The sequence below is a fragment of the Oncorhynchus gorbuscha genome, linkage group LG03 (assembly GCF_021184085.1).
Source record: "Oncorhynchus gorbuscha isolate QuinsamMale2020 ecotype Even-year linkage group LG03, OgorEven_v1.0, whole genome shotgun sequence".
In the NCBI taxonomy this organism is placed as follows: Eukaryota; Metazoa; Chordata; class Actinopteri; order Salmoniformes; family Salmonidae; genus Oncorhynchus; species Oncorhynchus gorbuscha.
The window spans coordinates 99,749,598-99,766,212 of NC_060175.1; positions in this window are offsets into that span (position 1 = coordinate 99,749,598).

The window sequence follows — 16,615 nt, forward strand, 5'->3', positions numbered from 1 at the left end:
AGAGCCATTGTTCATCGTAACTCAGAGAGAGTAACTAGGCTGCTGGTTGGTTGGTTCTGATTTCTCTGGAATAGAAACCTCCCCTAGTTCCCATGCTGTGCTCTAACCCTGGTCAGCTCCCACAGCTGCTTCAGACAGCTAATAATTACAGGTTATACACACACAGGCGCGTGTGTGTGTGTGTGTGTGTGTGTGTGTGTGTGTGTGTGTGTGTGTGTGTGTGTGTGTGTGTGTGTGTGTGTGTGTGTGTGTGCGTGCGTGCGTGCGTGCGTGCGTGCGTGCGTGCGTGCGTGCGTGCGTGTGTGTGTGCGTGTGTGTAAAGATTCTGACACAGCCCCATGCTGAAACAGAAACACACTACACATCAGTACAGAGCCAGGCAGCAGGGGGAGGAGTCTGGGTCTCTCTGACTGACTGTAGACTGATTGCCTGACTGTAGACTGATTACAGTCAGGCAATCAGTCTACAGTCAGGCTACAGTCAGTCAGTCAATCTACAGACAGTCTACAGTCAGGCAATCCGTCTAGTCAGGCAGACTGACTAACTGGCTGGCTGTAGACTGACTAAATGGCTGTAGACTGACTGTTTTACTGACTGCCTGACTTTAGACTGAAACGCTTACTGTACACTGACTGACTGACAATCTGGCTGTAGACTGACTGATTGACTGACTGATTAACTGGCTGTAGACTGACTAATTGACTGACTGGCTGTAGACTGACTGATTAACTGACTGATTAACTGGCTCTATACTGACTAATTGACTGACTGGCTGTAGACTGACTGATTGACTGACTGATTAACTGGCTGTAGACTGACTAATTGACTGACTGATAAACTGGCTGTAGACTGACTAATTGACTGACTGGCTGTAGACTGACTGATTGACTGACTGATTAACTGGCTGTAGACTGACTGACTGATTAACTGACTGTAGACTGACTGATTGACTGACTGGCTGTAGACTGACTGATTGACTGACTGATTAACTGACTGTAGACAACCTGTCCTACAGCAGGCGTATGCTCCCGTAAAGATGTAATCCTCAGTAGGGCAAAAACCGCCACTGTCCGCCTCAGAGAGCTGGGGAAGCGTCGCGCATCAACGTAAAATAAAGTTGCAGAACATATTTTTCTGTTCTATTTCGCATGCAATGATGTCAGAGGGGGAAAAAAACAGTGGCGTCTTTGTTGTTGTAATATCTCAAACGGGACGTGGCAGTTTGAATGTGGCAGTTTGAACGTGGCAGTTTGGACGTGGTAGTTTGGACGTGGCAGTTTGGACGTGGCAGTTTGAATGTGGCAGTTTGAATGTGGCAGTTTGGACGTGGTAGTTTGGACGTGGCAGTTTGGACGTGGCAGTTTGAACGTGGCAGTTTGGACGTGGTAGTTTGGACGTGGCAGTTTGGACGTGGCAGTTTGGACGTGGCAGTTTGGACGTGGCAGTTTGGACGTGGCAGTTTGAATGTGGCAGTTTGAACGTGGCAGTTTGAATGTGGCAGTTTGGACATGGCAGTTTGGACATGGCAGTTTGGACGTGGTAGTTTGGACGTGGTAGTTTGAACGTGGCAGTTTGGACGTGGCAGTTTGAATGTGGCAGTTTGGACGTGGCAGTTTGAATGTGGCAGTTTGAACGTGGCAGTTTGGACGTGGCAGTTTGGACGTGGCAGTTTGAACGTGGCAGTTTGGACGTGGCAGTTTGAATGTGGCAGTTTGGACGTGGCAGTTTGGACATGGCAGTTTGGACGTAGCAGGTTGACCACTAAGGATTCCAGCTTTAAACTATAATCCAAACAGTAAATCTACCTGTGACCTATGAATAGTGCAACAGTTCACATAGACAACTGAACTAACACAATTGAAGGCATGATTTTACAGCTCAAAGAGACAAAAACACAGCCACTGACTAAAACCTGAAGAGTGATCTATCATAGTGATGGTGACAAGGACAATCTGGAGTTGCCCCTTCTGCAACTCTTCTCTTAAAAAAACAAGCAACTGCTAACAAATGTTATTTTTAACTTCATGTAATCAAATCAGTGCTACTGTACTGTGTGAACTTAAAACTTCTTAGTCTCTGTCTTTCTCTCGACACCTCATATTCTCCTAATTCCCTAGCATAATAGACCAAGACACTGCTGTAACAGTTTGTCTGAGTTTCTATATCTCTGGGGTGCAGAGGAGACAGAGGGCTTCAAATCTCTCCAGCACAGTGCTGCAGTCTCACAGGTCTATTGTAAGTAGAACAGGGCTCAACTCACACAGGTCTATTGTACTGTAACAGTGAATGGAACCCAAGCAGTCGAGGTCTGTTGAAAAGCAGAGCCTGAATTCACTTAACATTTCTTAAGAGAAAAATGGAAAACATTTTAAAAATAAGTAAAAAGTTATGTCAAGACAGGCAGGCAGGCCGACAGACAGACAGACAGACAGACAGACAGACAGACAGGCAGGCAGGCAGGCCGACAGACAAGCCGACAGACAGGCAGGCAGGCCGACAGACAAGCCGACAGACAGGCAGACAGACAGACAGGCAGGCAGGCCGACAGACAGGCAGGCAGGCCGACAGACAGGCAGACAGGCAGGCAGGCCGACAGACAGGCAGGCAGGCAGGCCGACAGACAGGCAGGCAGGCCGACAGACAGGCAGGCAGGCCGACAGACAGGCAGGCAGGCAGGCCGACAGACAGGCAGGCCGACAGACAGGCAGGCAGGCCGACCTACAGGCAGGCCGACAGACAGGCAGGCCGACAGACAGACAGACAGACAGACAGACAGACAGACAGACAGACAGACAGACAGACAGACAGACAGACAGACAGACAGACAGACAGACAGTGAGAGACAGATTGACAGACACCGAAGCCCTACTGCAAGCTCAACAGACCTCAACCAATCATACAGCTCAAGCGGCAGCAGCAATAATAGACAGTATACACTAAAACATTCATCTTCATTCGTCTTCCACGACATCAGGAAACGGCAGACCACGACAAGACGGTCCACCACACTGACTGAGAAGCCAGCAGAAACACCAGGGAGTTTTAAATCTGTGACCTTATCAGTGTCTCTCAGACATGAGAGCTAGCTATGGGTTAGGTTGATTGAGCAGTGGGAAATGGGATTTCTCCAGTGGACTGGGCAGGCTGACTGTCACATTCTCTCTCTAATAACAAATGTGTGGAGCCTCTAGTTCCATAAAGGCTACAGCAGACTGACTTCCCCCATGATAGTGATCACTCTAGTGTATAGGACTGCCACTTCCATGTCCTTCAGCTCCTTCAGTATATTCACCTTGTTCTGGAATGTCACAGGGAGACTGGCCACTAGCGTCGTGCGAATGTTGTCGGAAAAAGAAACACAATTGCAACTAAATCGCCGCGATCACTGAGTCTGTTGTGTTTTCACCTAATTGAAATTGGGGATTGGCCAACACAGATAGAAGGAATGGATATTCTTTCAGAGAAGGATGCCTAAACACAATACGAAGACCCATCTCTAAGTGATCACAACTACAGCTCAGGTGATCATGTAAAGCCCCACTACCTGTGAGGCAGCGGACACAGTGCCCAGCAGCACCTCTCTACAAAACCCTGCTGACAAACGAAGCACTCTGTCCCACTGCATACAGTCTTGTCTCTTGCTGCCTTTTCTACCCTGAAGGAAACATCTTCTACCCATCCATGGAAAAGAATCAGAGGGTGTACATTCCACGGTTGCTAAGGGAGACCGTCCTTGCTACAATGCCACAATGTTTTAAGGACCACTACCCAGGAACATCTTGCATTATTGACTGCTCAGAAACTGCTTTACAGAAGTGCAAGAATCTGGATTCAAGGAGGGAGTCGTTTAGCCATTACTACGCCCAGAACACTATCAAGTATCTGGTGGCCATTGTACCTTGTGATGTTCATCTCCTCAGCATATGGAAGTAGATGTAGCGAAAAAATATATATATCGGATTCTGGGTTCCTGGAGTACCTCTGTCCAGGTGATGAGGTCATGGCTGACCGGGGCTTGACAATCAATGGTCTGCTACAAGAGAGGAAGGTTAAATGAACAATTCCAGCCTTCACAAAAGAAAAAGAGGTGCACAGCTGTCAGAGAGGGACGCCACATCTACAAGACGGATAGCTAACGGGACGCCACATCTACAAGACGGATAGCTAACGGGACGCCACATCTACAAGACGGATAGCTAACGTGACGCCACATCTACAAGACGGATAGCTAACGGGACACCACATCTACAAGACGGATAGCTAACGGGACGCCACATCTACAAGACGGATAGCTAACGTGACGCCACATCTACAAGACGGATAGCTAACGGGACGCCACATCTACAAGACGGATAGCTAACGGGACGCCACATCTACAAGACGGATAGCTAACGTGACGCCACATCTACAAGACGGATAGCTAACGGGACGCCACATCTACAAGACGGATAGCTAACGTGACGCCACATCTACAAGACGGATAGCTAACGGGACGCCACATCTACAAGACGGATAGCTAACGGGACGCCACGTCTACAAGACGGATAGCTAACGGGACGCCACATCTACAAGACGGATAGCTAACGTGACGCCACATCTACAAGACGGATAGCTAACGGGACGCCACATCTACAAGACGGATAGCTAACGGGACGCCACGTCTACAAGACGGATAGCTAACGGGACGCCACATCTACAAGACGGATAGCTAACGGGACGCCACATCTACAAGACGGATAGCTAACGTGACGCCACATCTACAAGACGGATAGCTAACGGGACGCCACATCTACAAGATGGATAGCTAACGTGACGCCACATCTACAAGACGGATAGCTAACGGGACGCCACATCTACAAGACGGATAGCTAACGGGATGCCACATCTACAAGAAGGATAGGTAACGGGAGGGTTCATGTAGAAACGCGTAATTCAAAGGCTTAAACGGCTTAGAATCATCTCACAGACTGTGCCAATCAACCTCTCATCTAAAATGGACAAAATACCTTTGAATCTGTGCTGCCCTGTGTAACCTGCGTGGTGATATCAATCACCAAAATCCTGAATGAACTGACCAGTCAAATGCCATTCACAGGGTCGATTTCCCAATAATGAATTAAAGTTGTCAAAGGTTATGTTAAATAAATGTCAATTCATTCTAATAACAACTCAACTTAATTATTTGTTTTACATACTCATTCATCTTAATAAAAAACAAAGCCGTCATTTTTTCCCCCCACAACACTGAGACTGTTGATACATTATGTCAGGCTTTTTAATTGACAAACAAGGTTTTAATAGTAACTGCAAACAGGTGAGACATCTGACTACATACTTCTGCATATATATATTTTCCACTCAGTGACAATCTGCCTGATTCTCCTCAACAATAAATGGCAGCATGTGTGTTGAGTAGAATGCCTTCGACCTCAGCACAGCCTCTGCACGGGACTGTGTATCATAGGGAACAGGGATGACAACTTGCTGGAACGGAGTCCAGATGAACACCTTACTTTCTCTCAGTCCTGTGCGAAACAGACCAATTTGTACCTGCATGTTGTAGCCACGTGGCCCATGTGGTTGCAGTCGAGGTGTGTCCTCCATCACCGTCACATCACTTTCCTATTGAAGACATCATCCAGAAACTCACAGCCTCTACCCCATGACAGGACACTTGATCTTCAACAACTCCTTGGATTTCAGTACTCCACCAGGGCTCTTCAACACTGACCACAGTGCCTCTGTGGTTCGCAGAGTATCCACAGTCTTCCAGCCACTGGGAGCTCATTATCTTCAAATACATTGAAAAGGGTACAGCCACAAATAAATATTCCTTTCAGTCCAATTTTACCTCGGATAATACTGGCTGTGATATTATTGTCGGTTCAGCATTAACACACTCATAGAGCAGATTCCCCACAGGCAGATTTAGGTGTCTCAGGCTCCTATTCAATTCCTCCTGTGAGTGGGATGCAGGAGTGGGAACCAGGGGTGGGAAGCAGGAGTGGGAGGCAGGGATGGGAGGCAGGGGTGGGAACCAGGGGTGGGAGGCAGGAGTGGGAACCAGGGGTGGGAGGCAGGAGTGGGAACCAGGGGTGGGAGGCAGGAGTGGGAACCAGGGGTGGGAGGCAGGAGTGGGAGGCAGGAGTGGGAACCAGGGGTGGGAGGCAGGAGTGGGAGGCAGGAGTGGAAACCAGGGGTGGGAGGCAGGAGTGGGAACCAGGGGTGGGAGGCAGGAGTGGGAGGCAGGAGTGGGAACCAGGGGTGGGAGGCAGGAGTGGGAGGCAGGAGTGGGAACCAGGGGTGGGAGGCAGGAGTGGAAACCAGGGGTGGGAGGCAGGAGTGGGAACCAGGGGTGGGAGGCAGGAGTGGGAGGCAGGAGTGGGAACCAGGGGTGGGAGGCAGGAGTGGGAGGCAGGAGTGGGAACCAGGGGTGGGAGGCAGGAGTGGGAACCAGGGGTGGGAGGCAGGAGTGGGAGGCAGGGGTGGGAGGCAGGAGTGGGAACCAGGGGTGGGAGGCAGGGGTGGGAACCAGGGGTGGGAGGCAGGGGTGGGAGGCAGGAGTGGGAACCAGGGGTGGGAGGCAGGGGTGGGAGGCAGGGATGGGAGGCAGGGGTGGGAGGCAGGCGTGGGAGGCAGGGATGGGAACCAGGGGTGGGAGGCAGGAGTGGGAACCAGGGGTGGGAGGCAGGGATGGGAGGCAGGGGTGGGAGGCAGGAGTGGGAACCAGGGGTGGGAGGCAAGGATGGGAACCAGGGGTGGGAGGCAGTGGTGGGAGGCAGGGTGGGAGGCAGGAGTGGGAGGCAGGGGTGGGAGGCAGGGGTGGGAGGCAGGAGTGGGAACCAGGGGTGGGAGGCAGGAGTGGGAACCAGGGGTGGGAGGCAGGAGTGGGAACCAGGGGTGGGAGGCAGGGATGGGAACCAGGGGTGGGAGGCAGGGGTGGGAACCAGGGGTGGGAGGCAGGGGTGGGAACCAGGGGTGGGAGGCAGGGGTGGGAACCAGGGGTGGGAACCAGGGGTGGGAACCAGGAGTGGGAGGCAGGGGTGGGAACCAGGGGTGGGAACCAGGGGTGGGAACCAGGGGTGGACATTCCGGACGCTTTTCTGCACATTGGTCACTGGCCTTATGGTGTGGGAAGTCAATGCTGTTTCACCACTTTGGCTCAAGGTTCCTCCAAGTCCCTGCATTCCAGTGTCACTGCTCATCTGTGCAGGCTATGCCAGTTAGCCCACTGGACACGGCATTCTGCACCTGCGATAGAATGTTTGTGACAACAACAACAAAAATACATTCAGAGAAAACCCCATTATTTACAATTGTGTGACTGAGGACGATGTGATCAACTTCATCAAAACACACATGCAGGTTTCATCATAAACTTACATTGCTATTGTTCCCAATGAGATGAGACCACTTAGTATACTTACCATACTTCCATAAACCTACCTTCCTACACCAACATGAGATTTGACAGAATACTTAGCCCAGCATCGCCCGGGTTTGGCCCGGGGTAGTGTTTAGCCTGGGGTAGTGTTTAGCCTGGGGGGGGGCGTCATTGTAAATAAGGATTTGTTCTTAACTGACTTGCCTAGTTAAATAAAGGTGACATTAAAAACGTTACGCCTGACTATTTTAACATTCTGTGTCTAGATGAGGCAGTGTTGCGCGCTTGAATCTATAAAAGCAACAAAGAAAGTCGCCTTATAAGCATAAATTACAAGACCAAGTAATGCGGAGATTGATCCTATCATCAGAGAATCTATCGTAACGTCGGCCTATGGATTATAGTAACTGTCATCACAACACACATAGGCTGCTTGTTCGCTGTAATCGCTTATGTTAAGTAACGTTACACATAGAAATGCAACTGACTTTGATTATTAGCCGACCTTCCACAAAATTGAGTTTGACTTTCCAAGGCCAGAGCATCAAGCGCATCCAGCCATCTCTACTGAGTGTTAAGAGCTGCTTGATTGGCTGGGCTGAACATCGGCCTTCAAAAAAATACCAATCCTTTTCCCTCCTCCTGGTGAAGCCATGTGTGTTCCCAAATGTGAGCCATGTTTTCATTTGGTTTATTTGTTAATGATGCCGGCGTCGTAAAACGGAAACACAATCACGTTCTACTGGAACTAGGCCACGTGGAATGGAACTGGGCCAAGTGGAATGGAACTGGGCCAAGTGGAATGGAACTGGGCCAAGTGGAATGGAACTGGGCCAAGTGGAATGGAACTGGGCCAAGTGGAATGGAACTGGGCCAAATGGAATGGAACTGGGCCAAATGGAATGGAACTGGGCCAAGAGAAATGGAACTGGGCCAAGAGAAATGGAACTGGGCCAAGTGGAATGGATCTGGGCCAAGTTGAATGGAACTGGGCCAAATGGAAAGGAACTGGGCCAAGTGGAATGGAACTGGGCCAAGTGGAATGGAACTGGGCCAAGTAGAATGGAACTGGGCCAAATGGAATGGAACTGGGCCAAGTGGAATGGAACTTGGCCAAGTAGAATGGAACTGGGCCAAATGGAATGGAACTGGGCCAAGTGGAATGGAACTGGGCCAAGTGGAATGGAACTGGGCCAAGTAGAATGGAACTGGGCCAAATAGAATGGAACTGGGCCAAGTGGATTTGGAACTGGGCCAAGTGGAATGGAACTGGGTCAAGTGGAATGGAACTGGGCCAAATGGAATGGAACTGGGCCAAGTAGATGGGGCGAATATGAAACCTATTTTTTTTTTACTTCGCTGGTAATATTTATCCATGCCAAATCACAGCACTTTTTACGCTTATCATGAAATTGTATGTGCATCATTTTATAATATTTGTGTACATTACACACTATATTTCACTCTCCAGTCTTCCAGACGGGCTGGACCTCGGTGTTGTTTCCTATGTAAATGGTGGAGAACATAAAAGTCAGGGGCATTTGGCATTCCTCGAAACAAAATACATTACAAATGAACAGACATAACATTACAAATGAACAGTCATAACATTACAAATGAACAGACATAACATTACAAATGAACAGACATAACATTACAAATGAACAGACATAACATTACAAATGAACAGACATAACATTACAAATGAACAGACATAACATTACAAATGAACAGACATAACATTACAACTGAACAGACATAACATTACAAATGAACAGACATAACATTCAGTAGCAGTCATAATCCCTCCGTCATGATGAAAGAGCAAACTCCATCATGCATAACCACAAACTTCCATAATTTCAAATAAAGCATTTGGCTGCAACCGCAATAACATCTGCTAACCACATGTATGTGACCAATAACATCTGCTAAACATGTGTATGTGACCAATAACATCTGCTAAACACATGTATGTGACCAATAACATCTGCTAAACACGTGTATGTGACCAATAACATCTGCTAAACACGTGTATGTGACCAATAACATCTGCTAACCATGTGTATGTGACCAATAACATCTGCTAAACACGTGTATGTGACCAATAACATCTGCTAAACACGTGTATGTGACCAATACAATTTGATTTAACTTGATGAATGTTTTGGTTTTCTTATGCTTTTTCGGGAAGAGAATAAAACCTGTGTTTTTTTAATACAGCATCACGGCACAATTCACAGTCTAATAAAAGAAAAACAATACTGGGATTTCTAATTTCCTGTGACATCGCTGGTGGCTAGACAGATGTGACAATACAGAGACCGCGTCCCAAATCACACCCTGTTGTCTAAATAGGGACCTACTTTTGACCAGAGCCCTATGGGATTTAGCTGGACACAGCTGTGGGGTAGAATGGATGAGATAGACGTTTGATTGGTTCTAGAATGACAGCCACATGCCCTCCAAGTTCTAAAGATTCTGAAGGTTCAGCCAGCGACCATTAGCCAATAGCCGCTCAACGTACATACAGGTGGCAAGCACAGGGACTTTCAACTTCACTTCACTAGAGCTGCAGCCTTCACAGCCAGTCCCAATTTGCTTCCAACCCTTTCCCCTTGGCTCAAACCTTTCAATGTTTGTAGATCTGAGGGGGTCTGGATAAGTATGGATGAGTGATGTAGTGGTGGAGTGTCTACCACTTTATCCACACACATTAAAGAATTTGAGCAAAAAGGACAACATGGAGAGAATTGGGGATCGGTTGTGAACTTGTCACTGTTCTCTCTGTGCATACTGTATATCCAGGAAGCTGAAAACCTCAACCTAAAGAGCAGTCATCCACTAGATCTGGGAAAACCTCAACCTAAAGAGCAGTCATCCACTAAGTCTGGGAAACCCTCAACCTAGCAGTCATCCACTAAGTCTGGGAAAACCTCAACCTAAAGAGCAGTCATCCACTAAGTCTAGGAAAACCTCAGCCTAGCAGTCATCCACGAGGTCTGGGAAAACCTCAACCTAGCAGTCATCCACAAGGTCTGGGAAAACCTCAACCTAGCAGTCATCCACGAGGTCTGGGAAAACCTCAGCCTAGCAGTCATCCACGAGGTCTGGGAAAACCTCAACCTAGCAGTCATCCACAAGGTCTGGGAAAACCTCAACCTAGCAGTCATCCACGAGGTCTGGGAAAACCTCAGCCTAGCAGTCATCCACGAGGTCTGGGAAAACCTCAACCTAGCAGTCAGCATGTAGGATAAACAAAACAAAGAAAGCAGACCATGGACTGACAGAACTGAAGCCTCTGTCTGCTTCCATACAGTAATCATAAGGTAGAAATAGGGTTCTTCTATTACCTCATTATTCAGAACCACAGCCTTTCAGCCTGTATAGGGCAATTAGGAAGACCACTAATATGTTTGCATCCCAAATGGCACTCTATTCCCTATATAGTGCAGTACTTTTGACCAGAGCCCTATGTGCCCTAGTCAAGTCAAAACCTATGTGCCCTAGTCAAGTCAGAACCCTATCGGCCCTAGTCAAGTCAGAACCCTATCGGCCCTAGTCAAGTCAGAACCCTATGCGCCCTAGTCAAAAGTAGTGCCCTATAGAAGGAATAGGGTGCCACTTGGGACAAACAATGATATCTGTGTCCTGGTGCTACAGAAACCTTCCACACTACAATCATTTACAAGCAGTCTGTGTAACACTTTCTTTGGATAGTCCAGCTGTAGATGATCTACAGACAATCAGTAACATTTTCAACTAACTATCTACTAACCCTTACCCTAACCCTTATTCTAAACTTCAACCCTAACCCCAACTCTTATTCTAAACTCTAACCATAACCCTAACCCTTATTCTAAACTTTAACCCTAACACTTATTCTAAACTCTAACCCTAACCCTAACACTTATTCTAAACTTTAACCCTAACAATTATTCTAAACTTTAACACTAACCCTTATTCTAAACCTTAACCCTAACCCTTATTCTAAACTCTAACACTAACCCTTATTCTAAACTTTAACCCTAAACCCTTATTCTAAACTTTAACCCTAACCCTAACCCTTATTCTAAACTCTAACCCTAACCCTAACCCTTATTCTAAACTTTAACCCTAAACCTTATTCTAAACTCTAACCCTTACCCTAAACTCTAACCCTAACCCTTTTTCTAAACTCTAACCCAAACCCTAACCCTTATTCTAAAATGTAACCCTTACCCTAACCCTTATTCTAAACTTTAACCCTTACCCCAACCCTTATTCTAAACTCTAACCTTAACCCTTATTCTAAACTCTAACCCTAACCCTTATTCTAAACTCTAACCTTAACCCTTATTCTAAACTCTAACCCTTATTCTAAACTCTAACCCTTAGAGACAGACAGAGAACAACACAGGGATGGTATGATCTGGTTCAGGTTGATGCAAGATGGTGAGCCCTCCTTGTTAAGTGAAGCAGGGTGTGTGTGTGTGTGTGTGTGTGTGTGTGTGTGTGTGTGTGTGTGTGTGTGTGTGTGTGTGTGTGTGTGTGTGTGTGTGTGTGTGTGTGTGTGTGTGTGTGTGTGTGTGTGTGTGTGTGTGTGTGTGTGTGTGTGTGTGTGTGTGTGTGTGTGTGTGTGTGTGTGTGTGTGTGTTACAAGCCCTCTCCATTCGGAGACATCATCATGAAAAGATGCACTGATGATTAAAGAACAGAGCCCCCAGCAAACCAAAATTGGTTCTGTGAAGTTCACCAAGCATTTGTTAGGTTGCAGCTAAAATGTTTTCATGTTTTGTGTTTTCAACACAAGAAACAAACCATTTGTGGAGATGATAATACAATGTTTGTATAAAAAATTTGCCTGATGTTGCAAGAAGGTTCCCAGAACACATTTATTCTGTTCTTTAAAGGTTCCAAGAATGTTTCATTATGTTTGGTAACAAAAATATATTTTCCCAAAACGCAATAACTGTCCAGTTGTGCGGATTATTTTACAATGTTTATTTTAGGGTGAAAAAATAAATCACTTGACGTTACAAGAACGTTCCCAGAACACATTTAATATGTTCTTTAAAAGATGCAGAGCCTTCGCAAAGTATTCACACTCCTTGACTTTTTCCACATTTTATTGTTTTACAGTCTGGATTTAAAATGGATTATATTGAGATTCTGTGACACTGGTCTACACACAATACCCCATAATGTCAACGTGGAATTATGTTTTTAGAAACTTTTACAAATTAATTAAAAATTAATATCTGAAATGTCTTGGGTCAATACGTATTCAAAATATTCCAAAACATGCAAGTCTGTTTGCAATAAAGTAAAACTGCAAAAAATGTGTCATTATGTTTGGGCAAATCCAACACATCACTGAGTACTTCATATTTTCAAGAACGGGAGGTCCATGGGGCGACGCACAATTGGCCTAGCGTCTCCGGGTTTGGGAGGGTTTGGCCGGTAGGGATATCCTTGTCTCATCGCGAACTAGCGATTCCTGTGTCGGGACGGGCGCAGTGCACGCTAACCAGGTTGCCAGGTGCACAGTGTTTCCTCCGACACATTGGTGCGGCTGGCTTCTGGGTTGGATGCGCACTGTGTTAAGAAGCAGTGCGGCTTGGTTGGGTTTCGGAGGACGCATGACTTTCGACCTTCGTCTCTCCCGAGCCCGTACGGGAGTTGTAGCGATGAGACAAGATAGTAACTACTAACCATTGGATACCACGAAATTGGGGTAAAAAAAGAAATACAAAAAAATACAAAAAAGTTTACATACACCTTAGCAAAAAAAAAATACAAATGGAATAGAGCTAAGCACAGGCAAAATCCTAGAGGAAAACCTGGTTCAGTTTGCTTTCCAATACACACCGGGAGACAAATTCACCTTTCAGTAGCACAATAACCTAAAACACATTGAATTTTGGCCTAGTTACAGTTTTGACTGAAATCCGCTTGAATATCAATGGCAAGACATGTGGCTGTCTGGCAATGATCATCAACCAACTTGAGTGTCAGACAAAGGCAAAACACCCTCCAAAATGACTGGCTGCTCCAGTGTCTTTCAGTATCTTTACCGACTGCTTAACACCATCGCCACTGTGCAGAAACACGAACCCGTCTGAAGGGTTCATACACATCTGATCCAAAATCTTGTTTAGTCCCAACCAGAGACTTAATAGGCTGGAGTGCCCCCACAAGAAAAAAAAACAGCTTTTTCTCTCTCTATCATTTTTCTGTTTCAACTTACACTGAGGGATAATGTGTATTGTAATGAAAAACTAGCAGATGCGAAAAAAAAGTTTTCTGATGGTCTTTATCTTTGGGCACTGTAGAAAAGGACTGAAATCTCGCAGTAGGAGGGGGACCTCTCTGGATTGCTTCCTGCATAGGGGATACTACTGGGTGCTCTGTTTGTGAAGGTACTTTTATGTGTCAACACAAACTCATCTGCAAGAACTGCAGCTTCCTCAAGTGTGAGATCCTTGTGCTCATAAATGTAGGTAGCAACCCTTTCACGAAGGCAATTTTTTTAACTGCTCGAGAAGTCAAATCAAATCAAATCAAATCAAATTTATTTATATAGCCCTTCGTACATCAGCTGATATCTCAAAGTGCTGTACAGAAACCCAGCCTAAAACCCCAAACAGCAAACAATGCAGGTGTAAAAGCACGGTGGCTAGTCCCTAGAAAGGCCAAAACCTGGAAGAAACCTAGAGAGGAACCGGGCTATGTGGGGTGGCCAGTCCTCTTCTGGCTGTGCCGGGTAGAGATTATAACAGAAAATGACCAAGATGTTCAAATGTTCATAAATGACCAGCATGGTCAAATAATAATAAGGCAGAACAGTTGAAACTGGAGCAGCAGCACAGTCAGGTGGACTGGGGACAGCAAGGAGCCATCATGTCAGGTAGTCCTGGGGCACGGTCCTAGGGCTCAGGTCCTCCGAGAGAGAGAAAGAAAGAGAGAATTAGAGAGAGCATATGTGGGGTGGCCAGTCCTCTTCTGGCTGTGCCGGGTGGAGATTATAACAGAACGTGGCCAAGATGTTCAAATGTTCATAAATGACCAGCATGGTTGAATAATAGTAAGGCAGAACAGTTGAAACTGGAGCAGGAGCATGGCCAGGTGGACTGGGGACAGCAAGGAGTCCTCATGTCAGGTAGTCCTGGGACATGGTCCTAGGGCCCAGGCCAGTTGAAACTGGAGCAGCAGCATGGCCAGGTGGACTGGGGACAGCAAGGAGTCATCATGTCAGGTAGTCCTGGGGCATGGTTCTAGGGCTCAGGTCCTCCGAGAGAGAGAAAGAAGGAGAGAAGGAGAGAATTAGAGAACGCACACTTTTTACACAGGACACCGAATAGACAGGAGAAGTACTCCAGATAAACAAACTGACCCTAGCCCCCCGACACATAAACTACTGCAGCATAAATACTGGAGGCTGAGACAGGAGGGGTCAGGAGACACTGTGGCCCCATCCGAGTTTTGACACCCCGGACAGGGCCAAACAGGAAGGATATAACCCCACCCACTTTGCCAAAGCACAGCCCCCACACCACTAGAGGGAAATCTACAACCACCAACTTACCATCCTGAGACAAGGCCGAGTATAGCCCACAAAGATCTCCGACACGGTACAACCCAAAGGGGGGAAACCCAGACAGGCCGACCACAACAGTGAATCAACCCACCCAGGTGACGCACCCCCCCAGGGACGGCACGAGAGAGCCCCAGCAAGCCAGTGACTCAGCCCCCGTAACAGGGTTAGAGGCAGAGAATCCCAGTGGAAAAAGGGGAACCGGCCAGGCAGAGACAGCAAGGGCGGTTCGTTGCTCCAGAGCCTTTCCGTTCACCTTCCCACTCCTGGGCCAGACTACACTCAATCATATGACCCACTGAAGAGATGAGTCTTCAGTAAAGACTTAAAGGTTGAGACCGAGTTTGCGTCTCTGACATGGGTAGGCAGACCGTTCCATAAAAATGGAGCTCTATAGGAGAAAGCCCTGCCTCCAGCTGTTTGCTTAGAAATTTTTACAATTAGGAGGCCTGGTGTGACCGTAGCGTTATAGGTATGTAAGGACCAAATCAGAGAGGTAGGTAGGAGCAAGCCCATGTAATGCTTTGTAGGTTAGCAGTAAAACCTTGAAATCAGCCCTTGCTTTGACAGGAAGCCAGTGTAGAGAGGCTAGCACTGGAGTAATATGATCAAATTTTTTGGTTCTAGTCAGGGCAGCCGTATTTAGCACTAACTGAAGTTTATTTAGTGCTTTATCCGGGTGGTAGAGCATTGCAGTAGTCTAACCTAGAAGTGACAAAAGCATGGATTAATTTTTCTGCATCATTTTTGGACAGAAAGTTTCTGATTTTTGCAATGTTACGTAGATGGAAAAAAGCTGTCCTAAATGGTCTTGATATGTTCTTCAAAAGAGAGATCAGGGTCCAGAGTAACGCTTTTCCTTCACAGTTTTATTTGAGACGACTGTACAACCATTAAGATTAATTGTCAGATTCAACAGAAGATCTCTTTGTTTCTTGGGACCTAGAACAAGCATCTCTGTTTTGTCCGATTTAATAGTAGAAAGTTTGCAGCCATCCACTTCCTTTTGTCTGAAACACATGCTTTAGCGAGGGCAATTTTGGTGCTTCACCGTGTTTCATTGAAATGTACAGCTGTGTGTCATCCGCATAGCAGTGAAAGTTTACATTATGTTTTCTAACATCCCCAAGAGGTAAAATATATAGTGAAAACAATAGTGGTCCTAAAACAGAACCTTGAGGAACACCGAAATGTACAGTTGATTTGTCAGAGGACAAACCATTCACAGAGACAAACTGATATCTTTCCGACAGATAAGACCTAAACCAGGCCAGAACATGTCCGTGTAGACCAATTTGGGTTTCCAATCTCTCCAAAAGAATGTGGTGATCGATGGTATCAAAAGCAGCACTAAGGTCTAGGAGCACGAGGACAGATGCAGAGCACTCGGTCCGATGCCATCAAAATGTCATTTACCACCTTCACAAGTGCCGTCTCAGTGCTATGATGGGGTCTAAAACCAGACTGAAGCATTTCGTAACATTGTTTGTCTTCAGGAAGGCAGTGAGTTGTCAACAGCCTTCTCTAAAATCTTTGAGAGGAATGGAAGATTTGATATAGGCCGATAGTTTTTTATATTTTCTGGGTCAAGGTTTGGCTTTTTCAAGAGAGGCTTTATTACTGCCACTTTTAGTGAGTTTGGTACACATCCAGTG